At 38.4% G+C, this 22,690-nt stretch overlaps 1 protein-coding gene across 2 annotated transcripts in view; it reads left to right on the plus strand.

The window, feature by feature from the left end:
• chl1b (cell adhesion molecule L1-like b) overlaps positions 1-22,690 on the plus strand; it is a 74,284-nt gene that overhangs the window by 12,648 nt on the left and 38,946 nt on the right. The window contains exon 1 of one of the 2 annotated variants that reach the window (XM_064304857.1): positions 14,367-14,497. The exons of the other annotated variant lie outside the window; for it this stretch is intronic. The gene's annotated coding sequence lies outside the window, so the exon portion shown is untranslated. Of the gene's footprint in view, positions 1-14,366; positions 14,498-22,690 lie in introns of those variants that run through there. 2 annotated transcript variants of the gene reach the window in all.

Consider the following 22,690-nt stretch of genomic DNA (forward strand, 5'->3'; position numbering starts at 1 on the left):
GGCAACTGGCCGAGCAGTGGTTTTATATAGATGCATAGCTGCTAGGACAGAGAAATTGAGAACCTATGCAGTCATGAGAGGGAAACAAACATACCCACATATCAAGAGCCAGCCCAGAAAAAGTGGGGTTACTACTGTTGACAGATGACACAAAGGAAAGGATGGCATCTCGCAATACTCTATGGCTACTCGCTTTTTCTACCCTGCCTTCAGACTATAACAGACTATAATTCTGATCATGAAGGTACATTTTTATCTACCGTAGACTTAAATATTGAAATTGTGTCAGACTCCCTGATACATTTTGGAAGGGTGTTCCTCAGCAGTGGGGCTCTATCGAAGAAAGCTCTTCCACCCGTCAATTGTTTAGATATTCTTGGAAGTACAAAATAGCCTACATCTTGAGAAGGACGTGGCCTTGTGGGTTTAAAGGATAGTAACATATTAGTTATGTACTGATGTAAATCCATGCAAAGCTTTAAAAGTCAGAAGCAAAACCTTACTATCTATCTAATACTTAATCAGTAGCCAGTGAAGCGATGCGAGCACTGGGGTAATATGCTCAAACTTCTTAGTAGAATTCACTATCAAATTTTAATTCAAGCAAAGGACAAAATATTCTGTGCTTGGTAGGGTGTTCTAACTACATTTCACTACATCTCCCTTGTTTTCAAGTGCCATGCTTAAGGGAATGCATTTTCAGGATGATAGCCACCATAGGGTGAGTGGTTCCAGCTTTGCAGATGATTGGGTTTGATTGACAACCAGAGTCAATTGCATATCCGACAGCTCCCTCAGGCATAATTTGCAATCATTCCCTGCCCACCACCAAATTGAATCTTTCAGGTTTCATGTATTTAAAGCCTGTTTTTCCCCCTCAAGTTCCATTGGCTGTAGCTGTACATGATTTCCATTGGCAACCTGCTTCAGCGGGGACTATGGAGTGATGAAACTACCAGAGTTCGAGTTGCCTATGGCTGTGGCACTCGTGCTCCTGACCACACAAACCTGTCCACAGGCACTGCTCCCCATTGTCTCCAGAGAGCTCCGAAAGGAGCACTCTCACAGATGCTGTCTTGTAGAACACGAGCCTCATCTCCACTCCCTCATCCCGCACATCCTTTGTCGGATATTAATTGTGAGGAACATGTCTGGAATATTCAGCACTATCTCCCCTGCTGAGCTTGTCCTCTTGTTCTGACTCCCTGTTGTCATGTTGCTTTCTGTTCCTGTCACATGGAACCCCGACTACACCCCCAGTACTCCATACCTAATATTATTACTATCCCATAAGGAAACCAATAACCACTATAACCTCCCTGTGTTGTCTCCTGATATCTTCTGAAATGGGAAAGCACCGTTTAGCCCTACTACCACCTGTGGTGAGAGGGAAGCAGAGGGTCTGGTTTTGAGTGTGCCAGGGCAAGCCCCCCCAAGCACCAGCCTTTCATCTACAGTGTATGGAGGGCACTCAGACAAGATCCTCTCCATTCATTAGGAAATAGTCTGCATTCCTCCTGCTGAATATGGACATGGTTTGCTGGCTCTTGAAGTGTGATTCACTGCTTTCAGTCAGAGCTGTGCCTCTGAACAGTGCCCTCACTGTTTTCCCCACATTTCCCCACAGTATTCACAGTCCAGCCCGGTCAGAGCTAAATATACTCTCTATTTGTGTGCTCAATAATCCCAAACATGAAGAATACACGTTTTCCCTCTAGGAGAAAGCAGGACATGAACCATGGTAAGCTGCAGTAAAGACTAGTGCAGAGACTGCACATTATTTATTTGATAATCCTTCGCTTAATTGTTATGACTTATTGTTTTTTGCAAAACAATACATTTGCTATTTATGAACTACATTGAATTATAATTTTTGAATTCACCAAAAACAAAAAGAAACTGTGAGGGCCACATATTTATACATCGTGCTGCAAAACGGAGGCAGAGCTCAGTACCAGAAGTACAATTAACCAAGGATATGCAAGTATTCAAAAGACAGGCCAAGATGTAAGTGCAGTCAATACTGTTGTCATTATTTGAACTGGAGTTAAAATTATCAACATTTTTTGTACCTTCATGTAATTATTGTGCGTTACTTCAATTTATATGTATCTGTAGTACAATATTTGTGTTTTAACCCAGGAAGAATAGTTCAATTAAACAAATGGGTTTTTAAATAAATTAAATAATTAAAGTAAATGTGACAGATTTAAATCAGTACACTCTTTCTTTGCAGTTACCCTCTTGAGATAACTGAAATTGTCACCATTGATGTAAAATGTCACACATACTCTGTGACACATCAAAAGCTAAATATGCTTGATATATTAGGCGTGTATATACTGTATTAAATGAGTGTGTTCTTTTTTGCTTTCCTTTCCCTGTGTAGCTTGCTTTCTTATATATTAATATGTCCTCTCAGGCAATATTATTACCAGAGGAACATGAACTGGTCCTTCTGTCATAATAAGAACTGAAAACAAATTCATCTGATGTATGTGTCGCAGAACAAGAGTTTAGAACTTCTATGCAAGTGCACTTGGGAATAAAATCACACACACACGCACACGCACACGCACACGCACACACACACACACACACACACAAATTTTAAAAAATTATGGAAAAATCACTTTAAGTTTGTTAAGCTAGTAAAACCACAGTCTTGTTCAGATAATATGAAAATGAATACTCACTTTGATCTTCTCTTCTTTAGTTCCTATCTGTACCAAGCCAATTACATAAAGGAAAAAAAGGGGGGGGGGAAGTGTTATGGAAATGTCTTGGGACAATATTCCCATTTGTGAAGATGATAAGGTGGAGGACGGTAATAACTGCTCTGTTTTCGCACAGTACGTTGCACTTTGTTCCTGAGCATTGGCAGCAAAGTCATGTCTACCTGTCCCTGGGCTGTGAAGTGTGGCAGCTGGAACCTGAGTCCACACAAGGCTAGAGCAGAATATCAAGGAGAAATTCCATTAAGTCACTCTTCAATGGAATCTAGCAATGCAGTGCTGAAACGGCAATGGATGAAGATTTTCTCTACTCAAATGCACACAGAAAATTACATTGAAATGTGATATGCAGGTATATGGCTCTCATTCCTCCACTTTAATAAAAAAAGATTGGGGCTGAGGGTCTTTATGGCAGGACTTATGGAGACCTATATCTATCAGCGTGGGTGCATTAGATTAGTAATGAGGTTATATGGGTGGAAAACCACATCAAATGCAGAACAGTGAAGGCTCTGAGTTCATTGGCTGACCTCATGTGTGACTGGCAGGGACCTGAGTGTCTGGACTGGGTGAAAACGCACTGGCCAAAAACACTGGCTGGGTGCTCACGGTGCCCTCCTTTCTCTAACGCATGCAACATTCAAGGATGATGGGCCTTAGATAACTGAAGCTGCAAAGAGAACATTCAGAGAAAGCCAGTGCGGTTGAAAGGCTGGAATTCGATGAAACAACCCCGCAGTGAAAAGAAAGGCAAAGGGAAAAAGAGGAAGAGAAAAAGGCACTGCGAGCAGCACCAGCACCGCGAGAGATGGATGCTGTTGTAAAGCAGGTCGTGGGTGGAATGCAAAGCACAGCAGCCCCACAGTCATCATCATTAGAGCGGGAGCTGCAGACCCGGGGACCTGGGATACAGTAATGGCCGCCCCTCTTCTGCTCTTTCGACAGATTCGCAGGCTCATCTGAAGCCAGTGCCAGCGTGTCTGTGGGAAATATCTGTGTTATCACAGCCGCTCGAAGCGTGCAAGCAGGAGGTTCCCTCCATTAAACACAACAGCCTCCCCCAAGGACACAAACCAGAGCTTTTGTCCTCGTTTAGCCTCATTTAGGGCTAAAATGTTAGTGCTCATTTTTTTTTCAGAGAGGTTAAAATTGCACTGTTTACTGTTTTTCATTATTGAAGACCGGATTTCAGGGGGCAATGTGCAGGGATTTGTGGTAAATCTGGTGGTGGGGGAGTGGTGCTTCTGGCTGAGGTAATGATGTAGCTATCCCTAGACTCCTAATTAAGTTAAGACTCATATTGATATATAAATATATAATAGGTACAATACCACCTCAGGCTTTCGAGAACTGGGTGTAAAATATTCTAATCTTTGCAAAATCTTGAAGCGTGTAAAATCAATTATTTAAAACAGTCCAAAATATTTGATTTAAATTGTTATCTGTTTAGCTTCATCACAGCTACACAACAGCACATAAAAGCTGCAAAATGATTTTAATCAATTGCCAATTACACACTAGGGTTGTGTCAGCTGTCTCTGACATCTTGTCTGAGTTCTATGGATTTTTGATGATCCAAACCCACAGTTAGTTGAGGAATCCATAGTAATTGGGTCCTGCAGTTTGCTCTTTTTTTCAACCAGCACACTGCTACACTGCATTAATGCACTGCCCTGTCAAGGGCTTAATTTAACACTTGCAACACTTGCAATTTAACACATTGCCACAGCATGCTGTTCTCTTTGTCATCAAACACTATTCAAAAAATGGATGTATTAGCAATGTATTTTTAACCATTCCATTTGCATTCCATCATCAAGTGCTAGCTAATAGGGACGCACCAATATCACTTTTCCATTCCCAATACTGATTTTGAGTACATAAATTTGAGTATCGATCCGATACTGACCCCTTTTTTTAATATCTATAATTACACAGCAAGCCCTTCTTGTGTTCACTTTCCTCTTGCTCTTGGAGAGGATGTGCTGGTTTTCATTGTTACCCAACACTTTACGGGTAAATTAAAGTAGTTGATTACATAGATGACTCACCTCACCTATTTTCTTTGGTCTGAACTAGGTGCTGATTTTAAGCTGAAAACCAGCCAGCCTGCAGCTCTCCCAGGGGCAAGAATGACTACCACTGATCTAAAGGATGATTCATTTCATACAAATAGGCTGATGTATACACATGATTTTTTAATCATATTGTAAGGATTGACAGTGTATGTATTTATTGCTTCGCTGATTAATGTTTAGTGATATATTACACAATGGTACTTTGGTAGCCAGTTTACCATGAAATGGCGACATATAGGAAGTGATGTAACTGGACATGATTGTTCCTGGCATTACTTTAATATTTCATCTCAAAATCAATATGTGCTTCCCGTTTGACGTTAGAAGATTAAAAAAGCAAAGTGAATTTATATTAGATGAGAAAACACAGATAATGACTTGCTTCCAGTTACTTTGATTACTTCCTGATATAGGTCAATGTTCTTATCACTCCAGATTGATGGAAACAATTGCTATACTGCACAGGAAAATGACAGCTCAGAGTCTGGCCATAGTGGACTCATAAACTCTGTAAGACCTTTTTTGCTAACAAAGTACCGATTTCTATAAAGCAAAAAAAATGTCTATAGCTGGTTACATTAGATTAAAACCACCGACTTGATGGATAAAACATTCCAAGGGTTCTATTTTTTTTTTTTTTTTTTAAGAAAAAAGGGTTCTTTTGTCTGTGTCAGATCTGGTTTCCTTCTACCTGATTCTCTCTGCCTCGTCTTTGAATCATTCTCAGTTGAGTACAGTGAGTGTTACTCCAGCAAGGAGAAGGAGTCAGTAGTTGTACTCTAGTGGTAGTAATACATGGGCCTTGGTATTCTTCCGCTAAATTTTTACATACATCCAATCAGTTTCACAGTTTGATACATTTTTTAATCACTTATAATATTTCATACCCTGGACAAATGCTATTTATATTTGTGGTTGCACAGAACATGGAATGTTATGAGAGACTTGTCAGTTTAGACCCTGTGATAGTTGAACTAGTCAGACATGTATGATTCGTTATTGATGCAAAGATGTAAAACCATGCACTTACACCATTATACTCCCAAGTAGGTGTGATTAAGGGCAGACGAAACAGTAGGGAGCTGTGAGCTGCACCGCACCGCTGGACCAAACAGAAGTCCTGCTGTTTCCACAGAGACAAACCACAGCCGTCATTAGCACAGATAACAACAGAAGAGGCTTTTGAGTGGTCTATTACAACCCTCTTAAAAAAGCATTCATATTAAATCCACGACACGCAGTTTTCCAGTACCAGGGTTTTTTAGGAGATTGTTTGCATGAAATTGAATTATTATACAGTTTAGATTAAAGTGTGAAGATATGCTGTAGGGGGTTACCCAAGGTTAATTTATTTTCGGTCTGGCATTTCCTCTCAAACATGCTGTTCTTTAGTTGTCCACAGTGATGATGAAAAAGGTCAGTATTGAGGCATACCGCATTAAATAGCTCTGATTTGGTCTATTTTCCATTCTGGCACAATCTCAACAACTTGACCCTGGTGAGCCTGGAAAATACGGAATTCCAATGCTTCTCTCAAAATCACTTCTTCAGGTCTTTACTTACGACCTGTCAGCAGGATACATACATACTGGGTACACTTGTAAACACGATGGCTATTCCATGCACCAGTGATTCCAAATTCCCTTCCACTTCAGTCATCCTCAGATTGACAGACCCCAATTGACAGACATATGGAAATCTGCTCAAATCTGCTGTTTCTTTGAGTGAAGAAAAGGAGAGATAAATGAAAACCATTAAGAAGGAGAGAAAACTTCCAGACTGCTTTGCCTGGGTATGCCTACAGTACACGCAGTAACATTAACCAATAGTACGGCCAATGAAATCCAAAAAAAAAAAAAGATTTAACCACAACATGCTCCTTGGCCAGTCATACAAATGTCATTTTTTTGACAATGTCACAGGCTTTCACAAGAACTCACGCAAGAAAGCATGATGACTGTGTTTATCTACTCACGCATATGACTCACAAATACTGCATGGTGAGAACCGGATGAGTGACAGGGAATGTGAAATGTGACAGTATGAACAAGGTGAAGAGATTTCCAAAGGGAAGGTATGATTAGGTATGATTTTTTTAAATATCTCACTTTATCGTATTTATCTCAGCTTTTGGTCTATCTGTCTACTACATTATAAATGACACTAAAGTGAAAACGTGAAATCATTAAATCATTTATATGTATATCATTACTTGAAAAAACCCTGAAATGTCTGTCTTTCCATCAAATAAGTAATTAGTTAACTAAAATTAGTTTAGCATGATTACATTAGTTTAGTTTATTTTGTGAATGAATGCAAGCACTTCATGAATATTACGTAGAATACCATTAACACCAAAAAGACTTCCTGCTGTCTTAGGCAGTAATTCTCAGCTAAAACTTGAATGGGAAGCTTGCTTTTACTCAACAGAATATCATTTACATGTAAGGAATCGGTAGTGTATTTGTGAGTTTATGTTGTTTGCTGGAGAAGCAGGGAGTCACTTTTTATTACTTTACGTCAAATCCACCATTCAAAGGAGACCTCACATAGTCCTTAAGGGGACTCTAGCAACTGGTTGAAAAAAGAGGGGCACATAGCTCAAAAAAAATCTCCAGGGAAAACTTCACTTCACTTACAAACTTTCTCCCTTACAATCCCAACTTTAATATGAGCAAAACAGTGCGATCTCTGGACCTCACATTAATAGAGTCTTTCAGAGAAGCACTGAAAGGAGAACAAATGGACTCATTCATCTGCTTCCAAAATGCTAATGCTCCTGGCTCTTAACACTTTTACAGGGTTTCCCATGTCATGGCTTTAGCATAGTGTGCAGTAATAGCAGCAGGTTGTGTAGGGGCCTCACATGGGCCATCAGACTGTTTTCAGAGCATATGAAGGCCACATTGAAGAGGGCAGGAAAATACTAGTGACACTGTTAAAGTTATGCACTGGGATCTTGATATGCAGAAATACAGCATATGCACACACACACACACACACATACACACACAGGAAATAAGGATAAAAGGCTAACACAGGAAATAAAGGTGTAGAACACTCAATCCACACAGGGTGACAATTCATTGGGTAGACTGAAATATATATATTAAAAAATATATATATATTTTTTTTAATCTGAAATGCTATGCAGAAGGACATTTGGCAATAATGTCTGAAGTACATGCACATTGTTTATTATAAATGTGATACAATGCATAATTAACTGTGATGAAGTAGATATATCATTATTATCCTACAGGTTTGAATACATATTTTAAGTGACTACATATTTTAAGTCAGTTACTGTTATAGTAGCTAGCGTTAAATAGTATCTTTGATGTAGATATGATGTATCACAGCCAAAATAATATTTAATTTTACTGGTGATGTGATTAAGTCAAGCATGATCCAGTTTCTCATTGTGTTGGCAGGAAGGTCAGTAATATCAGTCACTGGTTAGGTAGTAAGCCATTTGGTTAGCTAGATTTAGCTAGACACCTAGTTCTTATTAATGTGGATACGAATACTCTCCATGCCAGATTGGGTAGATAATGTTCTTGAGAAAACTAGCTAGGCTCAGCACAGGCTATGGGATTTGCTGATATCTGCCTAGATAGCTGTTGCAATATGTACTGCAAGCAAGCTAATTTATTTAAAATTGTAGCCATCCACAGTGCAATCCTGCCTGAACTGTTACAATAATATCACTTTGTAAATGTGTACAGTCAAGAGTTCAAGCCATCTATTTTTCTAGTGAGCTACTGTATCTCTTGAATGTAATTATCTACTGTAGCTGTGTAAGCATAATGCTAAGCCTGTGTAAATATATATTTAAAAAAGGTATAAATGATGAACAGTGTTCCATAATGTTCTTGGAATATACAGGTTTGAAATTTTTTTTCCTAGTGTGATAGATCAAGAAGAGACTGCAAAATATGTATTTTTTTAAATGCCAGTAAATTCTATTTCCCCTGTAGTTTGTTTGTGTGCTCTGATTATATGCATTGCCATGCAACTGGAAATCACTGATTATATTTATCATGAAGATCAGCAGTAACAACAACAACAACAGCAACAACAACAACAACAATCAGGGCCGGTTTTAGGCATAGGCGACATAGGCAGTTGCCTAATGCGCCCTCTGTCTGGAAGGGTGGAAACCATCTGGGGGGAGGTGCCAAATGAAGGTGATGTTCATGATACAGTAGCCAGCAAAATACCCACCCCCCAATCCTTGAGTGCTACTTCCCCTGGTTTACAATACCTACCAAATCCCCCCAGCATCTCCCCACCCACCGGGTCAACAATTTTGACCATAACCCACCCTCCACATTCGCTACCTCACCTTAGGCTGAAGAATAGCTTGAGCCATCTCTGATCACCACTGGCTAATAATAATGACAGGCTAATAATACATTCCAAAAAAGTACAATTCCACAACTGTATATGGAAACATACAATTATGTTGTCATGTTTGAATTAGGTCTAGGCTGTGTGGAAATGATCTGCGTCTTGTTGAAATGTTACCGCACGGAATGTTAAAAAGGATTTAATGTTTGAAGGGACTGTCTTGTGGAACCCAGGAGAGGTGGTCACATTAGTCCGTACCTTTTCTTGTTTCCAGGGTATTTAGTGCTTAGGAACATTGGGGGATTCTTATGAACAGAACACTGGTTCGAGAGTAATCCAGCGGAACTGAAATTTGGTTACAATGAATTGCATGTTTCCTTAGAGTGCAGTAGTGGTTTCGACTGCATTCTTGTAGAGTATATAGACATTACCTAAAGGCTCCGAGTAAAGGTGTACCACACTTTACGTGTCCCGGCTGACATTTGAAGAATGTTTTCAGTAAACACCATGAAGTGTTAAAGCTGCCACTCCCATGTGAACTCTGGTGACCTCAGCTGCTTTGGCACATCCAGATCTGGACAGGTCCGGCTTTGTGAACATGCTTGTGCCTGACATTCCTGGTAATTTTGACAACAGTACAGTTTCCTGTTTGTCGAACAGAGATAGTTCCTCATAATATAGTAATAATTTTTAACTGCGTGTGATGATACAATGATGACCATAAAGTTTCACTGTAACATTTGGCCTTTACAACATCATGTGCAATTAAATTCAAGCAATTATTTTCTTTAAAAACTGTAGACAGGTATGCTCTCAAAATCGACTTGCTAAGCTGTGTTTATGAAGATATTATAATAGAAATTCAAGAAAATAAAAGATACAAGAGAAATAAAACATCATTTGCATAATTTATACCATTTAGCTGACTCACCCCAGCTCACTCCAAGAAAACAGGATCACATGCCGGTTCTTGAAAAATATTCAGCTGGAATGGCAGGGCTTGTACACTCATGCTGGTAGACACATCAAGCAGTCAGTGAATCACACAATACCAAAATAATATTATTTAAATAATTTTTTTTTGAAAGATGCATTTCTTCTCTTAACAGATTTTATCTGGCTTAAAGACATATGCAATGTGGTGTGCACACGTTGTTGACATTTTTTCTCCCAAACCTGCGGAGGCATGTCTGAGACTACTCTTTCCTTGCATAGGACAGGTTTTGAGCCAGTGTGGTTTTAGACCATTCAAATCTGTAGAGAATGAGAAGACAAAAACTCAGTTGGCTGTGACATCTACTCTCAATAAAATCTTTCTGAGAAGTGAAAGGCTTTGTGAGGATATGGTGCTGTAACTATCCTAGACGTTTGTGGCCATCTGTGTGAGTTTGGGGTAGAACAAAGACCTTGCGGTGAAAACAAAGCAAGTGCTGTTGTTTTGACCAGAGGCAATTCTAGGGGATGGAATTGAATTCTTACTTCTTCCTATGTCTACGTCTTAATGCATAGAGCAAAAAGTTGTCTGGAGGATAAATGTTGAGCAAACAAATAAACAAAAAGAGGCGAGGATGGATGTGGCAATGTCTGCAGCAATGCTCAGTAGTGTCAGATTCTGAAGAACATTGCATTTGACTGAACATCACAGATTCCCCTTTGTTGGATAGAGGGGTGGGCACTGGGCTTTGATTGGCCTGCTGTGTGTCCCTGTCCTTGCAGATGTCATACAAGAAATGTTATAGAAAGTTCCATGTGTGCCATTCAACCAGATTTAAAGCAGTTGAAAATGAATTGCCTGATATGGATATGGGCTGGTATTCTATACATATCGTATGAACCCATGAATGGATAGATGTAAATACATTGTGGCACATAAACACACCACCCCCACCCTCCTCCCCTTCATATATTGCAATCTTGCAAATTTGTGTGAGCTACATGAAAATGCAATATTAGCTTAAGGTTTTTTTAAATCTTCCATTCAAACCCAATTACACACATGGATTTTCACGGAACAATTAAGCAGTTCATGACAGTAGAGCCTACAAAGTTTATTTACCCTTTGATTGTGGCTCCTGGTTTCTCCAAGCTTTCTGTATTGACTGAGAAATTTGATCCTTCATCAGTCAAACCCAGAGAAGAGAATGTAATATCGATCAGTGTTTCCAGTGCTGAGCTTTTGTGGAGTCCTATTGATGTTGATTAATTGCACCCTTTGTGGGTATCGTATCCACTGCTCAAGAGGGTAACCCCTGCACCATTGGGTCAGACTGTGAAGTTATTGTCAAGTTATTCATACTGGATCAATGTCTGATCATCCTCCAACATTAGCTTTAACCGGATTAAAGAAATAGTGCCTGTTAAAAGTGTGCAGGAGGAAATTTGCACAATGCTCCTTTGAGATGTGTGTATGTATTAAAAAAAATAAATAAATAATAAATAATTGAGCCTGTTATTTTGTGCTTCCAGCAGGGACCTTAACTACCAAATAGTAATCTGGAGGAGAATTTTGCACCCATTTAATGTGTAAGGTATTTACTTCGAAAGCAAAGCTTTATCATGAAATGTAATATTCAATGAAATTGAAATGTTCAAAGCTTTTCTTATTAGCATATATGAATTTTTATGAGCACTGTCTTGAGATGTAACCTATTTTCCCTTGCCATCCTGTCTCTTTTACCCTTTGAGTGTTGCACCAAGAGGATACAGTTGTATACATTTCATTTCTTGTTTTTAGTGTTTCAGTAAAAACATCATTGGTTGGATTACTAACTTATCATCAACATAAAAAAACATGCTAGGTTAGTAGTGTGGGTGCATTACAAATAGCAGCCTTTGTGGCTCATAAGATAAAAGGGACTGGCCAAGGCTAATATTTGAAGAGATCACCAAGTAATATTTCCGCATTACAAAGCATTTCCTTTACTTTGATATTAACAAAGCAAAAAGAAAAGTTCAGTGCAAGGTTTTTCTTTTATGTTACCTCCACCAAACAGTATTGTTCCTTTACATATTGTCGTTCTGAATGCCATTGTATGAACAACTGAAAACATCATTTATGAACAATGCATCCTCCACCTGTTAAGCAAACTAGCTAGCTTGTCTTCCTCCGTGAGAAGAGCACACAGATTTACTTTACATGACAGGCAATTAATAAACAAATATTAGCCTAGGCCTGTGTGTGTGTGCGTGTTATATGGATTTGGCTCTCATGAAGCAACTGGATCGATCTGTTTTTGTGTTTATGTGGATAATTCTGGATTTGTTTTGTATCTTAAATTAGACCTCCGCTTAACAAGCCTTTCGATATAAATGCAAAAATCAGCTGAACGCAATTACAAAATAAATAAATAAATAGTTAACGGGAGCAATGAAATGACATGCACATCTATATCATCCTGATAGATGGCAGACTATTCTGGTGCAAGCCTGTAGAACCTGCAAATTAATTAAATCTTTCCTTTACACTCACATTCATCTCACACTGAAATCAGCATGCAAAGCACACATTAGTGTAATCAAAGTAAGTACAATCATCAGCTTTTATGGTCTATAGGTGGTGTGCTTGTTTGCCCGGGACAAAGCACTCATAGCTGGAACGATTCATATTGTCAACCCTGCTGTCTTGTACTACTGTAGAGATGAAGCATTATTAAGTGTGTATGGATAGCAGAGAACATGAATTGTCAGTTTATCACAGCGTTATCTGCCGTCAAAATGTCATAGAATAGCATTTGAACTGTCAACTCACAGGAAGACAACACTATTGATTTACCCTGTCTAATTTAAGTGGGCAGTGCAGTCGGAACGGTACAGATGGAATACTGCCTGCATAATATAATGGATGGCAGTGGTATATTAAAATGGTTTATTAGGGAATCATCCAGCATAGATTCTGCCCATGTGTACACATCTTATAATCGTGTAAAAATACATAGGGGGGCAAATTAATAGAAACTGACCCTCTCGTGTGAGACAAGCTTAAAGCAGTCTGGATAGGATTACAAGAAGAGACATAACCAATAATGACACAAAGGAGCAGTGATCAGTGCTAGTTCCAATTTGTGGGCTTGGAGATGTAGCCAAAATCTGATTATCTTCCTACTTCCAAAGATGATTTCATTATCTTCTACAGATTTTGTCATAGGGCACACATGTGAAATATCATCAATGTCATCTGCCTAATGAGGTTTATATTTGGTTACAAGGTCATTGGTGTCGGAAAAACCTGAGCGTTGATGAACTTCAGGATTCCCAATTAACATAAACTCTGGCACACATCCTTACAGAGTACTTATGAATATTGCATAATTTTCTGTGACGTCTTGAGCTATCCCTGTGAATTCTATGCAAATTATTATGCCATACCATAACAGTTTACCATAATCCAATAATGCAGTGACAATATCTGAAGTAAACTACAAACAATATATGCTGTATACACATAACAACTGCTTTCCATTTTTTGGTGAAACAAGAAATGAGAAGATGGTTTGAGGTTTGTTTAGCCTGAACAACTAATAGTTTGCAGAGTGCCAGTGTTCTTGACTTCAATAATATAGCTGAGAGAACACTGTGCACTACCCAGCATAGTTGCTTTGGGAAATCACATGTTTCAGGGTGTAATTTTGCCTGTGAAGGTGACTCTGCTGTGAAATGAGCATCTTTGATTTCAGCCAAGTTAGGATGGGTAGCTTGTTGGCACAGAGTGGAAAAACAATGACTGCTAGCCTCATTTATTGAACATAGCTGTTGCTGAGATCTAAAATTGTAAGTTGTTTTTTGCTCCAGTTCTAGTTTGACTTGTCATAACTTTACTGACTTAGCCTGTGCTTACTGCGTGAACTAGACTTGATGTTCATGACTAGTCCTTTATGAGAATGTGTTGGCAGTTGTAACAGTGACCTTTGGTATGCACTTAGTACACGTCACTTTGGATAAAAGTGTCTGCAAAGCCAATGTAATGTAAATGTAATGCTTCAGAGGCTATGACCATAATGAATATACATTGGCATATGCACATATATTCTGAAGCATGGTGCTGAATACGCTGCACAGGAAAAAAGAAACTGTTTTTTTTTTTTAAATTTTTTTTTCCGTAATTAAACATGTAGATTTTTTGCCCTTGGGTTTATTATAATTCCCCACGCAATACTGGTAATACAGGTTTGGGTGAGAGAGTAGCTTCTGTTGGAATATAAGGGTGGATTCTGCAGTGTGGATGTTGCGTGTGACTGTGTGTTTACACCCTTTGCATGCTTATGGAGGACTTGAGACACACAGGAGGAGCCACACTCTGAAAGACATTTTACTGAACATACAGTTTTTTCCAAGGTAAAGACATTCACTCTCAATATCTTTCCCTCTCATCAGCATAAATATCAGTACTACTATCTCTCTCTCTCTCATGCACTCTCTCTTTCTAAAGTTCTATGGCAGTGAAGTGATTCAAGGAGGGTGAACGTTAGGGTGTCTGTCTGAGCCTGTAATGGAGCACTAGAGTTCCACCATAGGCAGAGAGTACAAAGCAATACTATTCACTTTCAAGGCTGGCCGTTTGATGCGGGCTTGACAAAGGCATCAGTTTAAAAGCCCTTTGACTGGGTGCTTAAATGTTCTTCTTTGTCCTTTATAAGTTGGAGAAAGATAACTTTCTGATTGTATGTAGTCTTTCATCTCTCCATGAATCAAGACAGGGCTACATCTGTTTAATGCTTTCAACTGAGTGCAACTGGGAAAAAAACGACAATTAAATCATGAAATAATTCAATATTGCATGAGACATAATTTTTAAATTGTATTTTAAAAGGTACCGTATTACCCTAGTAAATGATGCCTGTCCATGTAAAAATACACGTTGGTGTATTTTATCTGATTATTCTCTATCTACTAATTTTGTACAAGGAGAGAATGAAATAGTCGTGTAACTGAACTGACACTATGGTCTGGTTTCAATTAACATGTGTCATTGACTTTGGTTTAAATGGTAACAGACTTTTTGGATTTCTGAAGTAGCTGAGTTTGTCAAGAAGCCAATTACAACTTTCATTTAATTTTGAGTCTCTGATAAGGACAAGTGCTGCCTTCGAAGACAACTTAGAGCATTTATTGTACTTGGTTTTTATTGCTTCTGAGTAAATTATTTGCAGTCCTGTGGCATTTAAGGATAACACAGTCAGCTTGACACAGTTATGGCATCTGTTCAATTTAGAGATACTTGAGTTATTTGGAGGAATTATCCCATATCCACCTGAAGGGGGAAATACAGTCAGAACTCAAGGGAGATATGTACTGTGGCTGTAAAAGGATGCAAGGACAGGCATGCATACTGATATGGAAAAAATGTGCAACAGGTTTTAATTTATGCTCATAATTTTATTTCCTTCAAATAATTTCCTGCATAATTCATAGCTCATATCGGAAAACCATGTCTTGGTCACAGGGATATTTGTAACATGCAATGTACGGTAAAAATAATAAAAAATATGATTTCATCATAGAAATGTTGTGTACGCCAAAATTATGGATGCCCAAAAAAGCAGTGAAGCAGCTGAAAAATAAATGGAGTGGTTGATATATGGAAAGAGGTCTTTTGGACCTTTACATCATTGGACGTGAAGTTTTGGATTTGTCAGGTAATCCTGTGTCTGTCACATACAAAGACAGATGTATCCAGGGCCTTTGATACAGTGGTTTTTGATACAGTGGCATTTTCTCCTTCAGTTTGCAAAGTATCGCTAAATAGCACTCTTATTGTTATACAGTACCACATTGTTATTGTATTACTTATACAGAAAAGTAGCTTAGTCACCATTGATGGGCGTTGTTCTGTGTACACAGCTCAGTGTATTGTGACAGAGTAATACATTTTTGTCCTTAAATGAATGCTATTCATAAATGTTCAATATTTTGGCTGAACCCATGCTAGTTTTTATTTCTTCATTGTGCTGTTGCATATGGTGGTGGTGATGGTGGTTGTGGTGGTGGATGGGGTGGGCAGACACAGCACCACTGTTCAGACAACGACTGACTGAATTCTGACTTGAATATTTTATGATCTTATTGCGGCTGCTAATTTCTATACTTTATTTAGTCAAACAGTGTGTAACAAAGTGTCTGAAACCCTAAGAAATTCACATTCTTGATGTAAGGAATTTAACTATCCATCGCAGTGCATTAAACATTATTTACCAGCTAGGTTCTGTGTTTTAGTAGAGGTGTCATACCATATGTTGGCCCACTATCGGCACAGTGGATAAACTAGTGGTGGATGATTAATGTAATCAATCACTTGTACCAGAAGGTAAATTTGCATAATAATTTTGTTTCCTTGTGCAATTTTACAGATTTCTTCCCCTAGGCATTTTACCTGGAGGCTACTAATTGGCTCACATGAAAGTAAAGTGGCTGAATATACAGTCAAAAAGGACAGTCCTTCCTTCATAACAGAACATAACTCTTATTTTTTTCTATTTTATTCAGTCTCTGTTCTTAGTGGTCATTAAGTTTATTCATTACATTTACCATCAGTATACACAACTAACACATTTTAACTCTGGTTTGTGGTCTTGAATAGAAATATTATTATTATTTTCTCAACAGACAGGACATTTTTCATAGCATACTTTCACATCACTGGAACTTTCATGCAGCAATTCTGTACTTTGATCACTGGCAACAGCAAGGCATAGGGGACAGGCTACTCTCTCATTACAAATCCAGTTCCTTAGACACTGTTCTACCCCAACTAGGTATAGCTATCATCTATTTCTAACAAAGAAATTAATATCATGATATTATTTTGTAAATTTAATGTGCTATTCAGGTGAGATATGTTGTATAATGCATGTTTAATAAGATACCACTCACAGCACAAAGATTATACGGGTAAATAATTAATGCAGTGTCTCTGCGGCAGAGTTTTATTGAGAATGGTTATACGATTACTGCTGTATCGAATGGGACATGTAATGAATGAGAAATCTATCACAATGACAGTTCACAATTAGAATTGCTCTGTTTATATTTAGATTTATACAATGCGTCATTCTGTTTCACAGTGATTTCTCTCTTGTGAATCCAAGTTGCAACCTTCTTGCATAGAAACTAGCAAATGTTGGAGCAGAGCACTGTGGATGCATAGAGGCTCAGAACACACACACACACACACACACACACACACACGTACTGCGGTCGTCTGCCTCTAGTCCACGTGACATGGGGCTCAGCTCACCCATCCACAACCCATTTCCAATCCAGGACATTTTCCACTGGCGGATTAGAAAGCCGTCTAAATGAATTGTCCACCTCAGCAGGCCGGTCAAAGTGTGGATGGGCAGCAGCTGTGTTTCCTTTAAAGTCCTCTGGTGTTCATTTGGTCTCACCATCTAGCAAAACAAATTACCAAATGTGGATCTTTTTTTCCCTTCAGGAAAAAAAAGCCATGTCTGGTATCCAAAAGAATTGAAAATCAGCCTGTTGAAAATCAGATTGAAGGGACAGTGGTGCCTCTTGGCAGTGCAAATTCTGCCTGGAGTGGTATATAATAGGTCTCTTTTATCTAACATGTAGGCCTGTACCACTGCATAGTGATGATCTATACAGTTTTGCCTCCAGGTTCGTTCCATTAAACTATTATTGAACTGGATCTTTATTTTTTTAAAGGATTATTTGTCACAGTTACATGGCTGAGCCTGAAAACCCATATGACTGGTTTACTTATATGTACCCTTTTGTAGGCAAGGTTTCCATGCCTACATATTTGACTGAAAGCAGGGCCTGGCTATTTAATGAATTTGTCTTCATCCTCTGTTTGCTTGGTATACTCAATCTGATGTGTACACACTCTAAACATCTCAGGGCTAAAGAACCTTCACGCAAGACCTTTTGTGAGAGGTGACCTTTAGGGAATAACTTATTGATTCCAGGGGAAACTTGATTGAAATGGGTTTCAAGAGACTTCATTTGAATTCAAATATAGGAGTAATGGACTATACTGTATAAAGATGTAGGTACATCAGAACTTTTTTTTCATCCTCGGTGTTAATTTCCAATGAATGCTTCATCTGTGCCTACACTGGAGACCAAGGACCTTGGTTTAAAGTGATTTCTGGCACTTTCTGTGATTTTTTAAAGTGATTTTTAAGCACTTTGAGCTGCATTTCTTGTATGAAGGGTGCTATACAAATAAAGTTTATTATTATTATTATTATTATTATTATTATTATTATTATTAGTAGTAGTAGTATTTCTGTTATCTGTGAGAAGCAGGCCCTTCTTTGTGATGCGAGTTATTAGGTCTCCATTATGTATTCTAATCACGATGAGCAATCACATGATCACAGCCATGATCACAGAACACGCCATCTGTGAGAGGGGCTGGCTGACAGAGTTGCTTGTCTGGCAAAGGCGGTCTCTCACCGCCTCACCATGGTTGGCTGCCAGCTCTTTTCTTTTGGGACACTGCAAGCTAGTTCAGTGTGCCCTGTACTAAGGGCCTGGCAGTTAGGTAATGTAATGTTTAGGAAACTGCAAAACAAGATTTTTTTTTTGTCAACATGTAAAAATGGATTTAATTCAGAAGATCCAACCTTCAAGTGGACAGCATGCATATTTGTTGTGATAACAGCTTATGCGGTACAGTGCAAACCAAGCCACGAACAGAGCCTACCTCTCACTGTGTTCCTAACCCAGGCATGTGTTGGGGAAAATACCTCTACAAATTTTAGAATAGTGAGGACAGATAATTAAAACGTGTCCTTTTCAACAATCCTCACACTGGGCACCAATACATATACATATAGTGAGGTTTGGTCAGGTTTATTCAGGACAATTGAGTTCAACAACCAGTCAGAATTCTGTATAAAGCATATATATTTATTGGCTATGACAATGAATATGTGAATATGCTAATTTAAAACAATAATTTACATAAAATGAGGAATAATATTTTACGATTTTTAATCAGAGGAAATGATAATTCTGTGACGGCTAAACATAGAGGTTGCCAGTACTACAATTTAACAAAGGTTAATTCATGTTATACTTTATATTACATGGTTAGTTAGTTTATTCAGTCTCATAAAATTAAGTTTTAGCAAAAACAACAAGGTCAGAGAATTTGCTATTCCAGACCAACATATGCATAGCAAAACAAACACAACAACAAAACAGCAGCAAAATGACTTCATCAGGTATTACAAGTTTTACGCTATCCAATGGTTTGAGGTTTTTGGTCAGTTTTTATGCTCACAAAGTTACTGACACGACGGAATCCCGTGTGTGATCACTGTAACATGATTGGCGTATTATTTAGGGCACACAAACATTTAATTGGGTTGTGGTATTGGAGCGGTCAATTGACATGGATACATAGATAGATAAACCGCTGACGACTGCTTTAATGTCTAAGCCTGTTAAATTGGACTTCCCATTTCCTCCTAAAATGGGTGTTCCTGCCCCAAGCTGATGCCTAATTGATCAAGCTGTAAGTTTATTGCAGAGTCACAAGAGGGAGGTGACAGACAGCTAATTATGCCATGGCTAACTAGAAAAAGTTAATGCTGAATGTCTCAGCAGTGGTCAGGAAGCCAGAGGCTACAAACGTTCCTGTGTATAGTTACATTTTTACACATGTTAACATAAAAAAAGAAAAAAAAAGTTTTTTTTTTTTTTTTACTTTAATACATTTCCACCTCACCTATAAAAATGAACCTGGAAGTAATTCCAAAGCCTATTAAAGTGTCAGGGATAATGGAGAATTGCATATAAACATGGGTGATTACAATTCTGGTATTTGAACAGCAATATGCTTGTCATTAGAGCTGTGCAGCCATCCGGGGTCCAGCGATTAAGCAATTCAAAGCTGTTTTAAAAAAAGGGCACAGGAAGTTTATAAAGAGATTATCAAACACTCATGCCATGAGCCCAAAACACCTGGTGCTGGACGTTCAAAACCAGAAAGAAGGAATTTAACAGCAGTAACTACAACAAATATGTCAACCTAAAACACAAGAGCCCCTATTTTAATGATGCAGATGCGTCAAGTGACAGAGCCAGCGCAGATAAAATATAGCCTTATCTGAATCAATCATATATTTTAAACCCCCAATGTACACAGTGCAAATTGGAAAGATTTGGGCAAGAAAGGGCAAGTCTGATTCAACATAAAATGGGGTGTCTTTCAATACAACATCTGAACCGTCTGAAACGGGCATTTTTTATGGAATTCAAATCTCTGGTCTTTAACGCAACTGGTAGCTGAAAATAGAGAGTTTTGAAGAAGGCTTTAAGTTGTAAGTTACATGTTTTCCAACATATATAAGAACTTGTATTATACTGCCATTGCTGGTGTACAGTCTTATTTGTGAGGAGAAAAAAAAAACTACTTGTATTCAAAATAGGGCCAATAGAAATCTTTGGTAAAGGTCAGTATATTGAGCACAGTAATACATACAGTACAAACAGAAATATGAAGTACATTAACATAAATACTATACAGTCAAAATAATTCAGGTAAATGGCTGGCTCAGTATTCTTCACACTTGAGCTAAAGGTATCTAAAACTGAGTATTAGATACCTTTAGCTAGAGTATTAAAAAAAAAAAAAAAACATTGCAACTTTATTCTTTGTGCTGTAGCTGAAATTATAATGAAAAAAACTCAATGTAAGTGTAAATCATTTTAATGTAATACATTGCCACAGTGTCGCATTTACTGGAAAAACGTTGTCTGAACATGCCCCTTTAGTATCGTTGTTCACTTCTACATTATGACTGTATGAATTTTGCCAGTAGGTTTTAAGGCACTTTTCAATAGTTTAAACATCTATCACCCCGACAAGCTAAGAGGGTTGTTTGGACATGTCTGTTCCTATCATGAGGAATTTGGTTTTGTGGCAGAAACCAACAGCTGTGTGTCAGTGAGGTTTCTGAAATAGGAACCTTCCTGAATGTCCTTGTACATCTATGGGAACATTTAGCTCAAATGCATAACATTTGCCAATGGAATATAACATGTCAGCAATGCAGGCATCATGCCAAAATGTTTTAATCTCACCCTTATAACAAAAAATGAAAGATTGTTTTGATCTGTGGTACTTACTGTATACTTTATCTGTTGGGACAGCCCAATGACGAAATGGAAATATGGGTGTAGTGTAAACATTTTTATTTTACTGTGCATGCTATAGAATTTCACTTGGTAACACCAACTAAAGGACACATGGTAGTTTTTCCAGATTGCCAGGTTTTGATGCCTGTGAGTGTAATTAAATGTGTTTGATATGTGCCCCATTTTTAAAGGCCGATCATAAATATAGTCTACGAAGCACACTGGTTACAGGTTTACAAGTACAGTTAATAGTCACAAACATCCTGGAAAAAGTACTTGAATCATGTGGGATGCTCATCACTTCTGAAGAAGTTAATTCACTTCCTCCCAACGCGGTTCTGACTTTGTCTTTCTTGTTGGAAAATTCAAGAAGTCATTTCATTGTTATACTTTTTTTCTAAGAAGAGGGACTTAGTTTCGGCAGTACAAAGCAAATGATTCACATAATGACATTATACGCAAATGTCATGATTTGTCTTTGCACCTGTCGATCTTGCAGGTGATGTGGTTACTGTGGGGGCGAGGGGAGGGGAACAGAGCTGTGAACACTTTTACATTTGCTTTTGCAATCAACATCAATCAACCAGAAAGAATGTACGCATAAGGTGTGTGAGAAAATTATTAACGGATCTCAAAAAGGACTAGATGCGTCACTGAGGTAAAAAATAAAAAAAACAACTGTAATTCAAAAGAACAAAAGGCACTCAATGGGGACAATCAATGGGTGGACCAACTGTACCATTCCCAGACCTTTGTAGTAGGTCATTTACAACTTACAGTAATGACTTAAAATAACAAGCATATGAGCTGGTCTTCTTTCTGTTTCACTGCCTGCTTCCAGGACACTCTTAATGAACAGCCATAATCTCCATCTCTGGAACTTGTCATTTTAATGGCATGCTTGCTGCTTTTGGTTTGCAAATGGGAGAAGAAGTGTTTGCTTTAACCTGCTGGTTGAAATGCTCAGTGTGCTAAATCTTTGCTGATATAGGAGTCAGAGCAAGCAGTCAAAAGGAGTGTTGGGTAGCCACTGCCAAGGAACTACCCAGGAATATGTCAGGACTGTCAAAGCTTAACGCACAAAGACTGGACTTGAAACTGGCAGCTTTTCCTGCCACCTTCATGCCTACCTCCCGACCAAAGCTGAGATGCTCACTGCCATAAGCTTTTGTTTTTATAAGGCTCTGTTTGCATGATTATAATTCCCACTTCATTCCAGGGTCACTAAAGGACTGTTCCAATATTCCATGAGAATTCTGAGTTTGGTGAATATCGATAAGATGAGACAGTTTGGCAGAGTTTAAACCACTGGTTCTTGTAAAATGCAGACTCTTATGTCATACTGCTGTCCACAATGTGGTGTATGTGTGTGTGTGTGTGCGTGTGTGCATGCATGCCTGTGAGTATGAATTATAA

The sequence above is a fragment of the Anguilla rostrata genome, chromosome 13, assembly GCF_018555375.3.
Source record: "Anguilla rostrata isolate EN2019 chromosome 13, ASM1855537v3, whole genome shotgun sequence".
Taxonomy (NCBI): domain Eukaryota; kingdom Metazoa; phylum Chordata; class Actinopteri; order Anguilliformes; family Anguillidae; genus Anguilla; species Anguilla rostrata.